Genomic DNA, 21007 nt, shown 5'->3' on the forward strand with positions numbered 1-21007 from the left:
AAATAAGTCATATAGATGACCTATGGACCCAAGAATATCTTAGATTAGAAAGTACAAGCCCAATTATTTCAGTATATATATTCCTCAGGACTCAGCTCACTCAACCCCTAAAACTAAAGTCAGGTCCCCCAGTTATGTGTCTATAAAGCACCAGGTACTCCTTTAATACAGTCAGAGTTAAGCCATTGAGTATATGGTCATGTGTTTATTATTTAACTAATTAATATCGTTTATTTTATATAGTTATGTATTTAATGCTGTCTTGTCCATAAGAGTGTAGCTCAGGCGCAGGTCTCATGTCTGTATCTATAGTGCCCAGCACAGTGCTTTTCTCATAAAAGGCATTTAACAAATAGTTTTTGAGTGATTAATTAAAGTAATTATAAAAGACTAGGGTTCAAGTCCTATCTTTACTTCTGCCTCTGTAACCTTGAACACCAGTTATTGAATTTCTTTAGGTCTTTTTTTTTTAAATTTATTTATGATAGTCACAGAGAGAGAGAGAGAGAGAGAGAGAGGCAGAGACACAGGCAGAGGGAGAAGCAGGCTCCATGCACCGGGAGCCCGACGTGGGATTCGATCCCGGGGTCTCCAGGATCACGCCCTGGGCCAAAGGCAGGCACCAAACTGCTGCGCCACCCAGGGATCCCATTTCTTTAGGTCTTAATCTCTGTATATCATAAAATGAGGCAAGTAGAATAGAACAGAGATTCTTAAACTTGAAATCACCTGGAAAGCTTTTAAATAATATATATTGTGGAGTTCCACTTGTAGATACTGATTTACTAGTTCTGGGGAACATCTAGGGAACCTATTCCTTTTTTTTTTTTTTTTTTTTTTTTTTAAGATTTATTTACTTGAGAGCGAGAGAGCATGAGTGGGGGAAGGAACAGAGGGAGAAGCAGCAGCTCTGTAGGGCTATGTCCCAGGACCCTAAGATCATGATCTGAGCTGGAGGCAGACATTTAACTGACTAAGCCACCTGGGCACTCCTAGGAAATCTCTTCTAAAAGCTCCTTTAGCTTACTGTGTATATAGCCAGAGTTGGAAACTGAATCAGTTCTAACATCCTATGCTTCTTTGTATATATTAGTCCTTGACTTAAATTTAACATGTAGTGATTGAGGACCCAATATATGCTAAATATATCTACACCGGGATTAGTAATATGAGGAATATTTAGATTTCCCAAGGACTTCCTGGCTGAGAGACACAGCGATCTAACAGCATTTTGAACACTATGTTAGCACAGGATGCTGCAAAACGCAGAGAAGGCATTCATTTCAGTCTGAAGTTTAAAGAAAAATTGCAAGAGATGGAACTTCAATCATTGGATTTTGAGTTAACCACTGAAGGTAGAAATTAACCAAGGGGGAAGGTAGGTCAACAGAAAAGACAGAATGTGCAAAAGTCCAGAGGCGTGAAAAAATCCAGTTCACTAGAATCCGATAAATAATTCCCAAAGTTGGAGCAGAGCCAGAGGCAGTAGGGTTTAGGAAAAGTCTCTTGAGAAGAAGCTGTTGTTATAGCTTCTTGGCTGTGACCAGGGTTTTTGAGCCAGAAAGGTTTCTTTTAAATCTTGGTTTTGTCGCTCTCTCTCCCTGTGGGACTCATAAAAATTAATTAACTTGTTCACACTTAATTTCCTTATCTGCTAAGTGGGGGCACTAATACCTGTCTTGTAAGATGACTAGAAAAATTTAAGGAGGCAAAATGAGGAAATATATATACAGTTCTCAATACAGTGACTGGTAAATTATAACCAAAAAATATGCCCAGGAAGGCAAGTTTACTACAGCTTTTCTTCCATTTTTCAGTTTTAATGACTACGGGGTACTGATATTGTAGTTAAAGTTTTATTTTTTAAATAAAAATTGTAACTGTCATTATTTTCATGAGGAAGATATTCAGGGAAAAGTAAGTGTCCTTCTCAAACCCAGGTGTCTGTTCTATGATTTGTTCTTCCTAGAGGCAACATTAACATTTAATGTGCTCTTTAGAGATATTCTAAAGCACATTTGAAATAGCAAAAAAAAAATTAGAGGCAATCAAGATGTCCATCAGTATGGGAAATGTCTCTGGAATAGGTACCCTTTTTATACTGGGTAGTAGTCAAAAAAAAGCAAGTTGCAAAATGGAGTATTCCATTGCAATATCTTCTTTTAAATACACATGTAATGTTATAAAGAGATATAAATATCTGTGTGGGTATATATATCATTTCATGTTTATAATCAATACCTAATGATTAAGAATTCAGTACTCTTTATTGTGGCATTTTCAAAATCTAACTTAACCTTTTAAATATTCATATCTCAGTGATATAACATGCTTGCTTATCTACTAACTTGAGGGAGTTGCTCCTAAAAGTAATTTACACATTGTGAAAAGATTGCTGAATAAATCAGTACGGGTCAAATCTTGTAACCTTAGACACTAATATCATTTGGAAGTCTATGACTACCTTGATAGAGTGCCTATGGACACCCTGTAATTTCTTTTCTTCTTTCTTTCTTTTGTTTCCTGAAGTACAGTTGACATACAATATTATATTAGGTTTAGATGTAAAACATTAGTGATTTGACATTTATATACATTACAACATGCTTACCAGGATAAGTATAGTTATTGTTTGTCACTATACAAAGTTATTATAATATTATTAACTGTATTCCCTATGCTGTACTTTAAATCTCCATGACTCTCTTATTTTAAAACTGTCATTTGTGTCTCTTAATCCCTTGCTTATTTTGCCCCTCCCCCTGGCAGCCTCTAGTTTATTCTCTATATTTATGAGTCTGTTTCTGTTTTGTTTGGTTCTTTTTGTTTCGTTTTTTATTTTAGACTCTACATAGAAGTGAAGTCATATGGCATTTGTTTTTCTATGTTTGAGTGTTTCTTTTAGGATAGATCTCTAGGTCTATCCATGTTATCACTAATGGCAAGATTTCAATCTTTTTTATGACTGAGTAATATTAGTATGCCTGTGTGTGAGTATCTTCTGTATCCATTAATCTATTGATAGATCCTTAGGTGGCTTCCATATCTTGGCTATGGTAGATAATGCTGCAACGAACATAAAGTGCATATATTTTTTTGGATTAGTGTTTTTGTTTTCTTTGAATAAAGAAAGTGGAATTACTGGATCGATCATATGATATTTCCTTTTTTTTTTTTTTAAATTTATTTATGATACTCACAGAGAGAGAGGCAGAGACACAGGCAGAGGGAGAAGCAGGCTCCATGCACCGGGAGCCCGACGTGGGATTCGATCCCGGGTCTCCAGGATCGCGCCCTGGGCCAAAGGCAGGCGCGAAACCGCTGTGCCACCCAGGGATCCCGATCATATGATATTTCCACTTTTAATTTTTTGAGGAACCTCCATACTGTTTTCCACAGTGGCTGTACCAATTTATATCCCTATCAAGATTGCCAGAGTGTTCTCTTTTCTCCACATCCATGCCAATGGATTACTTACTGTCTTTTTTATGTTGGCCAATCTGACTAGAGTGAGGTGATACCTCATTGTGGTTTGGATTTCCATGTTCGTGATGATGGGTGATGTTGAGCATCTTTTTCTGTGCTTATTGGTCATCTGTATGTCTTCTTTTTTTTTTTTTTAATTTATTTATGATAGTCACACAGAGAGAGAGAGAGAGAGAGGCAGAGACACAGGCAGAGGGAGAAGCAGGCTCCACGCAGGGAGCCCGACGTGGGATTCGATCCCGGGTCTCCAGGATCGCGCCCTGGGCCAAAGGCAGGCGCCAAACGGCTGCGCCACCCAGGGATCCCTGTATGTCTTCTTTGGAGAAATGCCTGTTCATGTTTTCTGCCCATTTTTAAAATGAATTATTTGGGTTTTCTTGGGTGTTGAGTTGTATAAGTTCTTTATATATTTTGGTTATTAACCATCATTTGCAAATATCTTCTCCCATTCAGTAGTTTGCTTTTTCATTTTGTTGATAATTTTATTCGGTGTGCAAAGAAAACCTTTTTATTTGATACAGTCCCAATCAATAATTTTGGCTTTTTTTGCCTTTGCCTGAGGAGACAGACCAAAACTAATATTGCTAGGACAATGTCTGAGAGTTTACTTCCTATGTTTTCTTTTAGTTTTATGGTTTCAGGTCTTACATTTACCTCTTTAATCTATTTTGAGTTTATTTTTGTATATGGTGGGACATATACAAAAGAGGGACACTAATTTTTTTTAATTATGGCCCACTAGTAGAGATTTGTGCATGCTTTAAGTATGATGAGGTATAATTTTATTTCCTTAGATATCTGTGCTGTAATGTTTATCTAGGATTTATTAATAGCTATTTTGCTTATACGCTAAATGTACATATTCATTGTAAGATATATTTGGATTTCAAACTAATATTAGTTGTCATATTTTGCTTTTTTTTCTATTTATTTATTTTTTAAAGATTTAGTTATTTTTTAGAGAGAGAGGAACTCCAAGCAGACTCCATGCTAAGTGCTAGCCTGACACAGGACTTGAGCTCATGACTCCGAGATTGTGCCATAAGCATCTTTACTATGTTGTATTCCCTTACATTATTTTTCTCTATAAGTAGTTGTTAATTATGTTACCTGGTAGTTTTACTTGAAGCAAATATTATTTTAATAAACTTGAGAGTGGAGAAGTTCTTTGCTTCATGGTATTAAAGTCAGAAACCCTAAAACAGAATTGGCTATGTGAAAATTAATAGCCACTCTATGAAAAAGAAGACAAAATTACCACAATATAAATGTGTGTATGATAAATTTGTGGAAATATTTGCAAAATATGATGCTGAAAATAATTAATTGTGGGACACCTCGCTGGCTCAATTGGGAGAGCATGCGACTCTTGATCTCAGGGTTGTGAGTTCGAGCCCCACATTGGGTGTGGAGTCTACTTTAAAAAAAACTAACTGCTTTAAATATTTTATAAAGTTCTACAAATCCATTGGAAAAGGTGAAGCCCCTCCCCAGAAAAATGGGCAAAGACTTCAACAGGCAATTCCCAAGAGAAAGGATACAGATGCAAATAATATACTTTTTATTTTTAAATTATCTTTAAAAAGATTTTATTCATTTATCTGACAGAGAGACGAGAGAGAACAAGCAGAGAGAGCAGCAGGTGGAAGAATAGGGAGAAGAGGCTCCCCACGGAGTAGGAAGCCCAACTTGGGGCTTCATCCCAGGACCTTGGGATCATGACCTGAGCCGAAGGCAGATGCTTCACTGATTGAGCCATGCAGGCAGCCCCAATAATGTACTTTTAAAATGCTTATCCTCATTAATAATCAAAGAAATGTAAATTACAAGGTAAAAAAGTACATTTGGATTTCAGAATGATCAAATGAGAAAGTCTTAAAATCAAGTATATGTGATATTTAAATGACATTTACTTTGTTAGGGAGAGACGATGGAGGATGGCAGCTTGTTATACTATGAAATTGCAGAGATTTTCCATTTAGTGTGGTTACTGTTTTCCAATGCCACAATTCAAATTTTTTAGTCATCTCTTAGTGGAAGAGGACATTGGTTGCATTACTTTCCTTTTGTCTATAACAGTTTTTTTTTTTAAATTTTTATTTATTTATGATAGTCACACATAGAGAGAGAGAGAGAGAGGCAGAGACACAGGCAGAGGGAGAAGCAGGCTCCATGCACTGGGAGCCCGACGTGGGATTCGATCCTGGGTCTCCAGGATCGCGCCCTGGGCCAAAGGCAGGCGCCAAACCGCTGCGCCACCCAGGGATCCCGTCTATAACAGTTTAAAAGATTTCAATTTTCAGGATGCTTGGGTGGCTCAGTGGTTGAGCGTCTGCCTTTGGCCCAGAGTGTGATCCTGGATCCTGGGATCAAGTTCCACATCGGGCTCCCCGAGGGAGCCTGCTTCTCCCTCTGCCTGTGTCTCTGCCTCTCTCTCCCTCTCTCTCTCTCTCTCTTTCTCTCTCTCTCACATGAATAAATAAATATTTTTTTAAAAAAAGACATGACTAAAAATGATTTTTAAAAAAGATTTACTTATTTATTCATGAGAGACACAGACACAGAGAGAGAGGCAGAGACACAGGCAGAGGGAGAAGCGGCTCCTCGCAGGGAGCCTGATTCAAGACTCCATCCCAGATCCCAGAATCAGGACCTGAGCTGAAGGCAGGAGCCCTACAGCTGAGCCACCCAGGCATCCTAAAAATGATTTTTTAGTCATTATGCTTTAACAGAGGCAAAATTACTTAAAATGGTGTCATGTAAACACAAGTGCTCTGCTGGCTAAAAATCACACCAAATGTTTATGTATATTAATATATATATAGTCTGGGACACCTGGGTGGCTCAGCGGTTGGGCGTCTGCCTTTGGCTCAGGGAGTGATCCTGGAGTCCCGGGATCGAGTCCTACATTGGGCTTCCTGCATGGAGCCTGCTTCTCCCTGTATGTCTCTGCCTCCCTCTCTCTGTGTCTCTCATGAGTAAACAAATAAAATCTTTAATAAATAAATAAATAAATAATCTCAATTTTCTTCAGGTTTTTTTAAGAACATAAAAATTCATATGTATGCACTACCAAATTTATTTTCTTTCATTTAATTATTTGTTTGTTTGTTGGAGTGGACCATAGGGGAAGAGAAGAACTTATTTTCTTTTTTTTAAGATTTTTTATTTATTTACTTGGAGAGATAGAGCAGAGCATGCAAGAACATGAGTTGCAGGGAGGGGCAGAGGGAGAGAGAGAAGCAGGGAGCCTGATGCCGGGCTCTATCCCAGGACTCTGGGATTATGACCTGAACTGAAGGCAGACACTTAACTGACTGAGCACCCAAGTGTCCTGAGAATAACTCATTTATTACACCAATGATACAATATCTTCATTGTACAGATCCCTCTTCTCTTGCCCAAACTTTTGTGGCCCAATGTTTTAGAAATTAGAAATTATCTGATTCCAGAAATCAGATAATATAATACATATGCCATAGTATACGAGAGTCCCAGGAGGTCTCAGATGGTATAACATATCCAAACACATTAACATTTCACCAGCAAAATCTATTTATGTAATATAAGTTACATACAAAATTTTATTTACATAGTATAGATTCAGGGCAGGTGTTACTGCCAAATGAGTTCCTGTCAAACTTAGAATATATATTTTATTGCATTACAGATACGCACATAATATATATACATATAATGTGTACATTTACATATCTACATATGCACACTTGACTATTAAAGTTCTTATATCCATTCAAGGATGTTAGAGTTAGTAGATTCATTATTGAACAAACAATTAGATTTAATGTCCATCTTCATTTAGATATTTTCCTTGGCTATGTGAAGGGCACTATTTTTCCCTGTCAAGGTGCAGTGTGGGAACCTCTGTAATTTGAAGAAATAATTATGTTTTCTTTTTCTTAGCCGTTCTACGTTGTCAATAGGGAATGGAAACAGCCATTAAGAACTTTCCAAAAGTACAGGCTTTACAAATAAACAGAATCAAATTTGAATCCCAGCTCTACCATTAGTTGGCACAATAATGAAATGTCAGTAGGAGTGCATGCAAATCAAACTTGGATTCAAATAGATTATCAATTTGCAGCCGTTGGTTAATGGTTTACTTTGGGAGAAGGAAAGGAGTAGCAACTGTAGATACAGGGAGGCTGTTAAATGCTACTATTTTATTTCTTGATTTTGATGGTTGTTGCATGATTGTGTTCACATTATGATAATTCATCAGGCTATATAGTTAGGATGCCTGCGTCTTTCTGCATGTTCTCCTTCTGTAAGTAATATTTAAATGTTTATTAGTAAAAAAAATAAATAAAAGTATCTTAAAAAATAGAGACACGTGGGGGTACCTGGGTGGCTTAGTTGGTTAGGCATCCAACTCTTGATTTAGCCTCAGGTCATAATCTCCGGCTCCTGGCTCAGCATGAGCAGAGAATCTCCTGCTTGAGATTCCCTCTCTTCTCTCTCTGCCCCACCCTCTGCATATTCACCCACCCTGTCTCTAAAATAAGTGAATCTCAAAAAAAGGTAGTGATACATTAACTTTCTATAATCCACAGATCCAATGTAGAAAATATTTCATAAAACTCATGTATAAAATCAAAAACATTTAATATCATAGATCTTATACTTAATATATTGATATTATTAATGATATATTTAATAATATCATAGATATTATTATAGATATTATTAAAAATAAATATAAAAGACAAAGAGGTTTAGTGATCAGCAACGAGATAATATATATGTAGGCATTAGTAAGTGCTGTTTAGGGGGTCAGTATGTCAGTATGCAGATTGAATCAAGCATTCTTTGATTAGATTTTTCCTGCTACTTCTGGAGTTCTGAGAGTATTTGTAATGAAATAATAAAAACAGCTGTGTAAATGGTTTAGTGTTTTTATTACATATATTGAAAAAATTACTCAGAAGAAAATTTGCAAGCATCACCTTTTTTTTTTTTTTTTTTTTTTCCTTCTCTACAGACTAGTGTTTTATGAAACACAGTTTGGTAAATGTTGATTTAAACTTTAATCTTATGGGCAACAGGAAGCCATTCAGTATTTTAAGAATAAAACTGACAATTTCATTCCCAGCAAAGGAGGATATGAAGGCTGGAATAGAGGTAGACAAGTAACAGATATGGGACTGGTTCAATAGTTGAGGCAGCAGATTATAGGAGCCTTAATCCTGTTAACTAGCAGGCTTACCTGAGGATAGAGAATTGACAGAAGAAATTTCAAAGTGATAAAATCTTGGCATTGCGATGACAGCGGTGGATACTGTAGTCTATGTGCAGATCCCTCTTGGATGATATATGTTTGTTCCAGTTGCTGGGAGGGCCACTGGCAGGGGCCAGCCCTTCAGAGATTGTCTCAACTGCAGAAACCTTGTTTGCACCTAGTGACTGGAAGAATAGGGCCAGTGTCATGTATGTGTGACCCGTTCATTCACCAACAGCCCGCGCCCAGAAGGGGCCTTGTGTATGGTTTAATGCTCTACTGTCATCATCCTCTTGGAAATCTTAATTTTTAAACAGTAACTCTTGCATTTTTAATTTTGCACTGAATCTCATAAAACATGTAGCTGGTATTAATGTGAGAGTATAAAGGCCTTGCCACCTAAGCCCATCTCAAGGTAACTCTGAAGTCATTTCTAGCTTCAGAGCTATTTAGATAGGGACACTGAAGGATCCCATAAGCACTTTTTGCTCCTTTTCCTGTTTCTATTTTTGCTAGGAGCTGCACCCCCACTTTATACATGCCTCAGAATGCAAATAGGAAATATTCTCCTTTTTCTTTTTGTTTAAAGATTTTATTTGAGAGAGAGAATAAGAGAGCACAAGCTGGGGGGCGGGGGCAGAGGCAGAGGGAGAAGCAGACTCCCCAGTGAGCAGGGAGCCTGATGCAGGACTGGATCCCAGGATCCTGGGATCATGAGCTGAGCTGAAAGCAGACACTTAACCAACTGAGCCACCCAGGAGCCCATATATCATCTTTGCAAGGGGCAAGTTGTTAATGATTTCTTTAGGATAGATAACATCTAAGGAAGGACCAGGTGACAATGACCAGGCAAAGCTATCATATGTGTATTCCAGACCACTGGCACTAGATGTCTTGACATCAAGAGCCTCTGAGTTCAAGGAATAATACCTGTGCCCTTGTCTTTGTTCTAACCAGTTCCTGGATGCTTGAGAGGACACGTACACCAGACCATGATCCTCAGTTTAAAAGTTTTAGACACTGAACACTGAAGTCTCCTTTCTTCTAGGCCTGCTGGCATCACTTTAGAGTCGGTTGAGGCATGTGTTGGGCTGCATTAAAGTTGACTTTACTTCTGCAGCTTAATCTTGCTTGACTGCCCTTTCTTCTATGTACCTTAGTCCCAAGGCATCTTTAATAGGCTTCCTACCCACTAACCTCCATCTCATCTTCCTGGAGAACTCAAACTTCAACCATATGGTAGCTGAGGCTGAGAAAGGAGTCAAGGACAACTCAGAGATGGTTTGCCCTGACCTTAGTGGATGATGATGCCTTCCACAGATGAGGAGGCCCCAAAGAAGAAGAGCAGCTTGGGGAGGGAACATGAGAAGTTGTGTTTATGATTTCAGTTTTGTGCTTTTAATTTTGATGTGACTGAAGGTCATCCACAAGGACACAAGTACTTGTGAGATAATAATCTAGAGTTTTCAGAAATTTGGATTGGGGTCATGGGCTGATTCTAAGGAGTGAATGCTGTTGTCCAAGAATAGTATATAAAGAGAGGGCTAAGAGGGGACAATCATTATCTAAGAGTTTAGTCAAAAGATTAAGTTGGAAGGATGGAGAAAGAGCAAGCTGGGAGAGAGAGGGGATCCAGGAGTGAATAAGTATGGGTGAAAGCATAACTGAAGTGGGTTGACATGTATGGTGTCTAGAAGCAAAAAAAGGAACTGGTGACTCAAATTTCATCAGAAATTTGGCTATGAGAGAAAGACAAGAGATTGGAATAGCTGGTAAGAATCCAAGATCATAGAAAGTAATTTTTAAATTCTTTTATATTTTTAATATTGAAAACAGTTGAGGATGTTTATTTTGCTAAAGAAAACAATGCACACCTTTCTTACAAGAGGCATGATTAGTTTCTAGGATGACTGGCAGAAAATTAACTGGTGGCTCTTTTTTTTAGTATTTGAATTAAACCTTCACCTCTCTGTTCCCAATTGCCCCAAATGGTGGTAGTTAATTGTAGGTTTTGCTATGTGGAAATTTCCTGGAAATCCTTCAAAAAGGATGCTGCTTTTAAATCAGAGGAATGATGAGCCTAGTCTCCCCAGTTCATCCTGCTTGACTTTCTTAGTGGCAAATCACCAGAGGGCGTACTTGTCACACTGCCTTAGAAATGGGATTGGTGTTGGTGAATTCAAGCAGAGTAGAAGGCCAAAAGGAGGAGGAAAAGGGAACATGTTTAATGCTATACCTAAGTGTTCAGGTCAAGGACAATGACCATTGACCATCTCTTGACTTTAGCTACCATGGTAAAACATTATCAACAGGCCAGGTGGTAGCAGGGATATCCTTTTCCCTTTTGCCTTCAAAAATTATCTCATTTGCTTTCATTTATTTCATTTGACCTGATCCACTCTCTCTATAGTTATTTCAACAAGTATTTACTGAGCAATATCATGATTATTCAGGCACACTAGATAGTGATGACATGACAATTAATAATACAGATGAAAATCCTTGCCATCATAGAGCATATATTTTACTGTGATGAGGCCAAAAATAAGCTAAATATGTTAGTATATATACATATACATATATATATATTTTTAATTGGAGTTCAATTTGCCAACATATAGAATATCACCCAGTGCTCATCCCCTTGAGTGCCCCCCCAGTGCCCATCACCCAGTCACCCCAACCCCCACCCACCTCCCTTTCTACCACCCCTTGTTCGTTTCCCAGAGTTAGGAGTCTCTCATGTTTGTCACCCTCACTGATATTTTCACTCATTTTTTTCTCCTTTCCCCTTTATTCCCTTTCACTATTATTTACATTCCCCAAATGAATGAGACTATATAATGTTTGTCCTTCTCCGATTGACTTACTTCATTCAGCATAATACCCTCCAGTTCCATCCATGTCGAAGCAAATGGTGGGTATTCGTCATTTCTAATGGCTGAGGAATATTCCATTGTATACATAGACCACAGCTTCTTTATCCATTCACCTGTTTATGGACACCGAGGCTCCTTCCACAGTTTGGCTATTGTGGACATTGCTGCTAGAAACATCAGGGTGCAGGTGCCCTGGTGTTTCACTGCATCTGTGTTTTTGGGGTAAATCCCCAACAATGCAATTGCTGGGTCGTAGGGCAGATCTATTTTTAACTCTTTGAGGAACTTCCACACAGTTTTCCAGAGTGGCTGCACCAGTTCACCTTCCCACCAACAGTGTAAGAGGGTTCCCCTTTCTCCGCATCCTCTCCAACATTTGTGGTTTCCTGCCTTGTTAATTTTCCCCATTCTCACTGGTGTGAGGTGGGGTCTCATTGTGGTTTTGATTTGTATTTCCCTTGATGGCAAGTGATGCGGAGCATTTTCTCATGTGCATGTTGGCCATGTCTATGTCTTCCTCTGTGAGATTTCTGTTCATGTCTTTTGCCCATTTCATGATTAGATTGTTTGTTTCTTTGGTGTTGAGTTTAATAAGTTCTTTATGGATCTTGGATACTAGTCCTTTATCTGATAGGTCATTTGCAAATATCTTCTCCCATTCTGTAGGTTGTCTTTTAGTTTTGTGGACTGTTTCTTTTGCTGTGCAGAAGCTTTTTGTCTTGATTAAGTCCCAATAATTCATTTTTGCTTTTGTTTCCCTTGCCTTCATGGATGTATCTTGCAAGAAATTGCTGTGGCCAAGTTCAAAAAGGGTGTTGCCTGTGTTCTCCTCTAGGATTTTGATGGATTCTTGTCTCACATTTAGATATTTCATCCATTTTGAGTTTATCTTTGTGTTTGGTGTAAGAGAATGGTCTAGTTTCATTCTTCTGCACGTGGCTGTCCAATTTTCCCAGCACCACTTATTGAAGACTGTCCTTTTTCCAGTGGATAGTCTTTCCTGCTTTGTCGAATATTAGTTGACCATAGAGTTGAGGGCCCATTTATGTATTCTCTATTCTGTTCCATTGATCTATGTGTCTGTGTTTGTGCCAATACCACACTGTCTTGATGATCACAGTTTTGTAGTACAACCTGAAATCTGGCATTCTCATGCCCCCAGCTCTGGGTTTCTTTTTCAATATTCCCCTGGCTATTTGGGGTCTTTTCTGATTCCACACAAATCTTAAGATGATTTGTTCCAACTCTCTGAAGAAAGTCCATGGTATGTTGATGGGGATTGCATTAAATGTGTAAATTGCCCTGGATAGCACTGACATTTTCACAATATTAATTCTTCCATTCCATAAACATGGAATATTTTTCCATCTCTTTGTGTCTTCCTCAATTTCTTTCAGAAGTGTTCTGTAGTTTTTAGGGTATAGATCCTTTACCCCTTTGGTTAGGTTTATTCCTAGGTAACATGCTTTTGGGTGCAATTGTAAATGGGATTGACTCCTTAATTTCTCTTTCTTCAGTCTCATTGTTAGTGTATAGAAATGCCACTGACTTCTGGGCATTGATTTTGTAACCTGCCACACTGCCGAATTGCTGTATGAGTTCTAGCAATCTTGGGGTAGAGTCTTTTGGGTTTTCTATGTAGAGTATCATGTTATCTGCAGAGGGAGAGTTTGACTTCTTCTTTGTCAATTTGAATGCCTTTTATTTCTTTTTGTTGTCTGATTGCTGAGGCTAGGACTTCTAGAACTATGTTGAATAGCAGTGGTGAGAGTGGACATCCCTGTCTTGTTCCTGATTTTAGGGGAAAGGCTCCCAGTGTTTCCCCATTGAGAATGATATTTGCTGTGGGCTTTTTGTAGATGGCTTTTAAGATGCTGAGGAATGTTCCCTCTATCCCTACACTCTGAAGAGTTTTGATCAGGAATGGATGCTGTACTTTGTCAAATGCTTTCTCTGCATCTATTGAGAAGCTCATATGGTCCTTGTTTTTTCTCTTGTTGATATGATCTATCACATTGATTGCTTTACAAGTGTTGAACCAGCCTTGCATCCTGGGGATAAATCCCAGTTGGTCCTGGTGAATAATCTTCTTAATGTACTGTTGGATCCTATTAGCTACTATCTTGTTGAGAATTTTTGCATCCATGTTCATCAGGGATATTGGTCTATAATTCTCCTTTTTGGTGGGGTCTTTGGTTTTGGAATTAAGGTGATACTGGCCTCATAGAACAAGTTTGGAAGTATTCCATCCCTTTCAATATTTGGAACAGCTTTAGTAGAATAGGTATGGTTTCTTCTTTGAACGTTTGATAGAATTCCTCAGGGAAGCCATTTGGCCCTGGACTTTTGTGTTTGGGGAGGCTTTTGATGACTGCTTCAAGTTCCTCCCTGGTTATTGACCTGTTCAGGCTTTCTATTTCTTCCTGTTCCAGTTTTGGTAGTTTGTGGTTTTCCAGAAATGCGTCCATTTTTTCTAGATTGCCTAATTTTTTGGCATATAGCTGCTCATAATATGTTTTTAAAAACGTTTGTATTTCCTTGGTATTGGTGGTGATCTCTCCTTTTTCATTCATCATTTTATTAATTAGAGTCTTTTTTGTTTTTAATAAGGCTGGCTAATGGTTTATCTATCTTATTAATTCTTTCAAAGAACTAACTCCTGGTTTTGTTGTTCTACAGTTCTTCTGGCTCTATTTCATTGAGTTCTGCTCGAATCTTTATTAACTCTTCTACTTGGTGTAGGTTTTATTTGCTGTTCTTTCTCTAGTTCCTTTAGGTGCAAGGTTAGCTTCTGTATTTGAGTTTTTTCCAATTTTTTGAGGGATGCTTGTATTGCGATGTATTTCCCTCTCAGGACTGCTTTTGCTGTATCCCAAAGATTTTGAACAGTTGTATCTTCATTCTCATTAGTTTCCATGAATCTTTTTAATTCTTCTCTAATTTCCTGGTTGAGCCTTTCATCTTTTAGCAGGATGGTCTTTAACCTCCACATGTTTGAATTTCTTCCAAATTTCTTCTTGTGATTGAGTTCTGGTTTCAAAGCATTATGGTCTGAAAATATGCAGGGGACAATCCCAATCTTTTGGTACTGGTTGAGACCTGATTTGTTACCCAGTATGTGGTCTATTCTGGAGAAAGTTTCATGTGCACTTGAGAAGAATGTGTATTCAGTTGCATTTGGATGTAAAGTTCTGTAAATATCTGTGAAATCCATCTGGTCCAGTGTATCATTTAAAACTCTTGTTTCTTTGGAGATGTTGTGCTTAGAAGATCTGTCATTTTCAGAAAGGCCCGTGTTAAAGTCTCCCAGTATTAGTGTATTATTATCTAAGTAGGTCTTTACTTTGGTTATTAATTGATTGATATACCTGGCAGTTCCCACATTAGGGGCATAAATATTCATGATTGTTAGGTCCTCTTGTTGGATAGATCCTTTAAATATGATATAGAGTCCCTCTTCATCTCTTACTACAGTCTTTGGGATAAACTTTAATTTTCTGATATAAGGATTGCTACCCCTGCTTTCTTTTGAGGACCATTTGAATGGTAAATGGTTCTCCAACTTTTCATTTTCAGGCTGGAGGTGTCCTTAGGTCTGAAATGAGTCTCTTGTAGAGAGCAAATAGATGGGTCTTGCTTTTATATTCAGTCTGAAACCCTGTGTCTTTTGATGGGATCATTAAGCCCATTCACTTCAGACTTACTATTGAAAGATATGAATTTAGTGTCATCATAATACCTATTCAGTCCCTGTTTTTGTGGCTTCTTTGGGCTTCCTCTTTCTTTTACAGAGTCCCCCTTAATATTTCTTGCAGAGCTGGTTTGGTGGTCACATATTCTTTCAGTTTCTGCCAATTTTGGAAGCTCTTTATCTCTCCTATTCTGAATGAGAGCCTTGCTGGATAAAGTATTCTTAACGGGATGTTTTTCTCATTTAGGATCCTGAATATATCCTGCTAGCCCTTTCTGGCCTGCCAGGTCTCTGTGGAGAGGTCTGCTGTTAATCTAATATTTCTCCCCATATAAGTTAGGGATCTCTTGTCTCTTGCTGCTTTAAAGATTTTATCTTTGGAATTTGCAAGTTTCACTATTAAATGTCAAGGTGTTGGTTTTTATTGATTTTAGGGGGGATCTCTCTATCTCCTGGATATGAATGCCTGTTTCCCACCCAAGTTAGGGAATTTCTCAGCTATGATTTGTTCAAATATGGATTCTGGTCCTCCGTCCCTTTCAGTGTCCTCTGGAACCCCAATTAAACATAGATTTTTCCTTTTGAGGCTGTCATTTATTTCCCTTAACCTTTCCTCGTGGTCTTTTAATTGTTTTTCTCTTTTTTCCTCAGTTTCCTTCCTTGCCATCAACTTGTCTTCTACATTACTTACTCTTTCTTCTACCTCATTAACCCTCCTCGTTAGGACCTCCAGTTTGGATTGCATCTCATTTAATTGACTTTTAATTTCGGCCTGATTAGATCTAAATTCTGCAGTCATGAAGTCTCTTGAATCCTTTATCCTTTTTTCCAGAGCCACCAGTAGCTTTATAATAGTGCTTCTGAATTGGTTTTCTGACATCGAATTATAATCCAAATTCTGTAACTCTGTGGCACAGAGTACTGTTTATGATTCTTTCCTTTGTGGTGAGTTCTTTTTTCTAGTCATTTTGCTCAGTGCAGAGTGGCTAAAAATGAGTTGTACTTGTTAGAAGTGCAAACTCTTCTCTCTGTAGCATTCCAGCTGTTCTCTCTTTAAATCTTAGGTTGAATTTTGTAGGCTTTCAGGATGATTTGCAAGTTATCTAGGTAAGTTGGTGGGGACAAGTGACTTGGGGACCCTACTCCTCTGCTATCTTGCCCCCCCTCCAGTTAATGTTTATAGTATATTGCAAGCTGGTATATGCTGTGGAGAAAAATAAAGTAAGCAAAAAGGATTAGAGAGGGTGGAGGGAACTGCAATCATGCTACCTGCCTCTATATAGTTCTGTTTGACACAAGGATGTTTGGTGAAGCATCAATAGGGATTGAAATACAGCGAATCTACTGTACTCAAAAGTGCCTTTTCCTGACTAATCATGGTGCAGCTTCAGAAGGCTACAGGTGGTGACTATCTGCCTTTAAGTGGGGCACTCCTTGAAATGTGCTTCTGGGACATTTTGAGTTCTTGAGCTTTTTTTTTTTTTTTTTAAGATTTTATTTATTTATTAGAGAGAGAGAGAGTAGAGGGAGAAGCAGGCTCCATGTAGGGAGCCTGATGTGGGACTTGATCCCGGGTCTCCAGGATCACGCCCTGGGCTGAAGGTGGCACTACACCACTAAGCCACCGGGGCTGCCCCAGTTCTTGAGCTTTTGAACCTTTTGGATACGAACCTTTACCCAAGCTTTACAAACTCTATACTATAAACCTTTTGTGTTAATTTAAAAACACAAAATCAGGTATTATAGAATTAAAATCTTATATAGGTCCACAACATTCCATTAGTTGTATTCAACTGCATGGCCTGGTAGGCTGTCCCAGAAGTATACATGGGTTTGATTAGATACCCTCTTCATAGAGTCAGGCTGAGCATTCTCCTGGACTTGACATTGTTGATATTTTTGTATTGATAGTGTAAAGATTAAATCCAGTATCTTTTTGGGACTCAGAGCAAAGCTGAATAGTCTATAATTTATAGGCCTATCATAATTTTTCATTAAAAAGGAACATAACTTCTGCCCTTTTTAATCATAGCACATATGTCTTATTTTCCAGTGTTTCTTAATAAGAGCTAATGGTTTGACAGTGTGAGCTAATTTTTTGAGTATTTTAAGTTAAATGACAATTAGCCCTTCCTATCTAAAGCACATTTCAACATTTTCTTCCCAAGACAAGTCAGTTTTTACTTGTCTGTCACTCTTGGCACAGTTGGTACATATTATGTATATTAAATTGCAGTTAGTTTTTCAAACTTTAAAATTAAGGTTTGAAAAATTCTAGAGATATCAGTTATGAAATATGCCAAAAAGAGGGTAACATTTTCACTGCCCTTCTTCTTTTGATGATATCATTAATAATATTTTCTTTTTACCTTGTATTTTCCTTGCAACTTGTTATTTTGCTTGGGTCAACTGATTTTGTCCTGTAGATCTCCATATTTTCTCTTCATGAAGATAAGACCTTGAGTTAGTCTCAGAATTACAGGAAAACTCCAATTTAGAGTTGGTAAAGGAAAAGACAGAGCAGCACACTGGCCCATGTGGATGATCATCATTCTAACCACGCGGGGTAGTAGGCAAGTTAAGTGATAATTAGAATGATTAAGCCTCATTGTCTTTTCCTATGTGTCCCATTTCTCTCTGTCTCTGTCTCTCCCCATCACCTACAGATCATCCTCTATGTCTCTTTCCTTGAGTTAAAGCCAGACAACTAGTCACTGTAAGAATCCTTCCCAATGAAAGCACACATTCCTTCTCTTGAGCCTATCTTTGTGTCTTCCTCAATTTCTTTCAGAAGTGTTCTGTAGTTTTTAGGGTATAGATCCTTTACCCCTTTGGTAAAAGTATTTTAGTATTTTATTTTATTTCTTTCCCATAGATCCATCTCAATTTCATTGTCTTTGTGTCTGTCTGCTAGGGGATGCAGTTCTTCCTCAGCCCAGTCTCACTGCAACACCACTGAGCTAGAAACAAAAAGGAGAAGCTGGACAGAAGTATTCCATATTCCTTCTGAATTTCTTTTAACCTCAGGCACATATGCTTACATTCATGATAATGTGGATTTATAAGAAAAGGAGAAAAAAGATCTTCTTCCTTCTTTGCAAAATGGTGTATCTGATATGGCCCTGGGACATGGAGTATAAAAATGGATGATGGCATATATACAAGCAGAACCCTGACTCACAACGTGCAGCAGCCTGCCCAGGAAGTCAACCCCCTTATCTATAATATACAGCCCAGGAAGCCAGCCTGCTAGAAGTTGTGGGGACCCACTTGGAACTCCAGAGTCGATTTGAAGATTATTTTAAGCTGAAGATATCTGAGATTCAACAGACTTAGAAAGAAGTCTTTTTGGAGCTTCTTTATCTGACTAAAAAAAGCAACTTCTGGGAAATGAGGCTACTGATTGGGAGACTAGGAGGTAAAATTCTGGGGAAAGTGAGGAGACTGAAGAGTGAGATATGGTGGCAATTGACAGGAAAATGCATATAACACTCCGTGCCCTCTGACTAGTACAAAGAAAAGCAAAAGCACAGCAACAACAACCCCAGCCAGTGGTGCAGCCCCTAACTCAGGAAACATTCATGATGAGAGAATATACTCCCCCTATGCTTTTTGATATAGTTGCCAAGTTCCAGCAAAAGGCCAAGGAAAGTATCCAGACATGGTTAGTGCAGCTATAGGGTGTGGTGGTGATGGAATTTCTCTGCCAAGGCCAGAGGTAGAGAAAATGAGCAACATCATCACATACCCTGCCTTCCAGCAGCACCTGCATGTATGCTGGGGTGTGTATTTGTGTGTACAAGTTACTCACTGCCTTCTAGAATGGATTATTCTAGCCTACAGGGAGGATTGCCAATGAGAGGGAACTTCCTGGGGAGGTGTAACCCTGGAAATCCCACATGAAGATATAACAAATTTTTAGGGAGTTGGGAATAAGACAGGCCACCTATGCTCCTGTCGCTAAGGCCCCTGATCCAGCCGTATTCACTGCAGGAACGGAAGCCAAGATACTCCAGTCTGCCCACAGTATCTGGTATGAGATGCTGACATCTATGCTGAGACCAATCATGGGACAAGACATTTATGATACTGGGAAATCTAGTTATCCTAAACATCTGCAAAGGGTCCAGTAAAACTAGCTCAGAAGCAAATGTGGTTTGATTTCATAGCATCATTGACCCCCACATGAAAAGATAGACCTGCAACCCCTGTGTTTGTCAGCCTGTGGAAGGCCTTAAAACCCCAACAGCTCAGATCTGCCCCATCTTCTCTATCATCCCAGACACCTCTCCTCTAGCAGAGGCCTCAGGGATACAGTCCTATTTGGGATGAGTTCCTCCCACAAGATGCAGGATGCAGGAATGCCTTCAGGTGAGGGCCACTGGAGGTGATCAGAGGCCTCATGTTGACTTCACCATTCACTGGTCCCCCAGAAATAAACAAAAGGTGACGGTTCTGGTGGATACTGGAGCCCAATGTACTCTAATAAATGGTAATTAACCCTTAAAATTTTTCTGGCCCCTTGAATGCCATGAATGGGTTGTGGAGGGAAAACTGTTATGGTCAGGAAGGTCCCTCTGACACTGCAACTTGGGTGTTCTCCCCCGTGAAAACCAGAGAGCATATTGGGTCTTGATAACCTACAAGGCCACACTCTGCAAACATTTGTTGGTGAATTCCACCTTCGTGTCACAGTAATCACACCAGTGCTGAGGGGAGATGACAACTGGGAACCAGTAAGCTGACTGACTCCATGCAAAATGCTAACTATCAAAAACATCAATTGCCTTGGGGGGCATAAGGAAATTGGAGAAATTACCCCAGAACTGCACTGAGTGGGCATTTTACGCCCTGTCCCTTGTGCTTTCTACAGCCTAGTACGGCGGATTAGAACGCCAGATGGCTCACGGTGGATGGCTGTGGGCTCCTGGGAAGTGAACAAGGCAGTGCCTCCCATCCGTGCGGCTGTGCCCAGCACTGCCACCACCTTAGACACCTTGGCCACGGTCCTTCATGTGTACCAGCCTATAGTGGACTCGGCAAAGGCCTTTTCAGCATACTCCTGGCTGCTGAGTCACAGATCAGCTTGCCTTGAGGCGGGAAAAGGGCAACAGTGGCCCTTTCAAGGGCTTCCCTTCAGTAGGCATTTGGGGGTTTGGGACAATGTTTATTCCTCGCCTGGGGCAGCGCCTCTGCCCCTTGTGCAGTTTGTAAAGGAGGGGCATATGCGGGCCTGGGGATCAGCGCAGCCAGCTGCCTTGAGAGGGCAGAAATTTCGGTGATGCAGAGTAGAGCTCTGGGCATCCCCCAAGGCAGGTTTGCATTTAAGTTAGACGTACCGGGCCGCTGGGTGGCTCGGGGGTGATCCTGGAGACCCCGGATCGAGTCCCACGTCGGGCTCCCTGCATGAGCCTCCTTCTCCCTCTGCCTGTGTCTCTCCCTCTCTCTCCATGTCTCTCATGAATAAATCTTAAAAAACAAAAATAAATGAATTAGATATACCTGTGACACCCGGAGGATGGGGTGGACACCAGCTGAGGAAACAGGAGAGAACTCCTGCGACTTTGGTCCTTGCTCTGGAAGGGGCAGACGGTAGAGCAACGGCCCCTCGCGGAGTGCGCGGCGCTCCTGCAGGCGAGCCCTCGGGAGGAGCTTCCCTTCCAGGCGGGGCGCGCCCGCCCACCGCCCACCGCCCGCCGCCCACCGCCGACC

General features: G+C 39.6%; 1 long non-coding RNA gene across 1 annotated transcript; it reads right to left on the minus strand.

Moving 5' to 3' along the window:
• Positions 1-8477: 8477 nt before the first annotated feature.
• On the minus strand, positions 8478-20775 carry LOC111093803. The gene is made up of 2 exons (XR_005383071.1): positions 20635-20775; positions 8478-8910 (listed from the first exon to the last, which is right to left on the minus strand). It is a non-coding gene; the product is annotated as an uncharacterized LOC111093803 (long non-coding RNA).
• Between the last annotated feature and the right edge of the window lie 232 nt (positions 20776-21007).

Source organism: Canis lupus, chromosome 33, assembly GCF_011100685.1.
Source record: "Canis lupus familiaris isolate Mischka breed German Shepherd chromosome 33, alternate assembly UU_Cfam_GSD_1.0, whole genome shotgun sequence".
Lineage (NCBI taxonomy): Eukaryota > Metazoa > Chordata > Mammalia > Carnivora > Canidae > Canis > Canis lupus.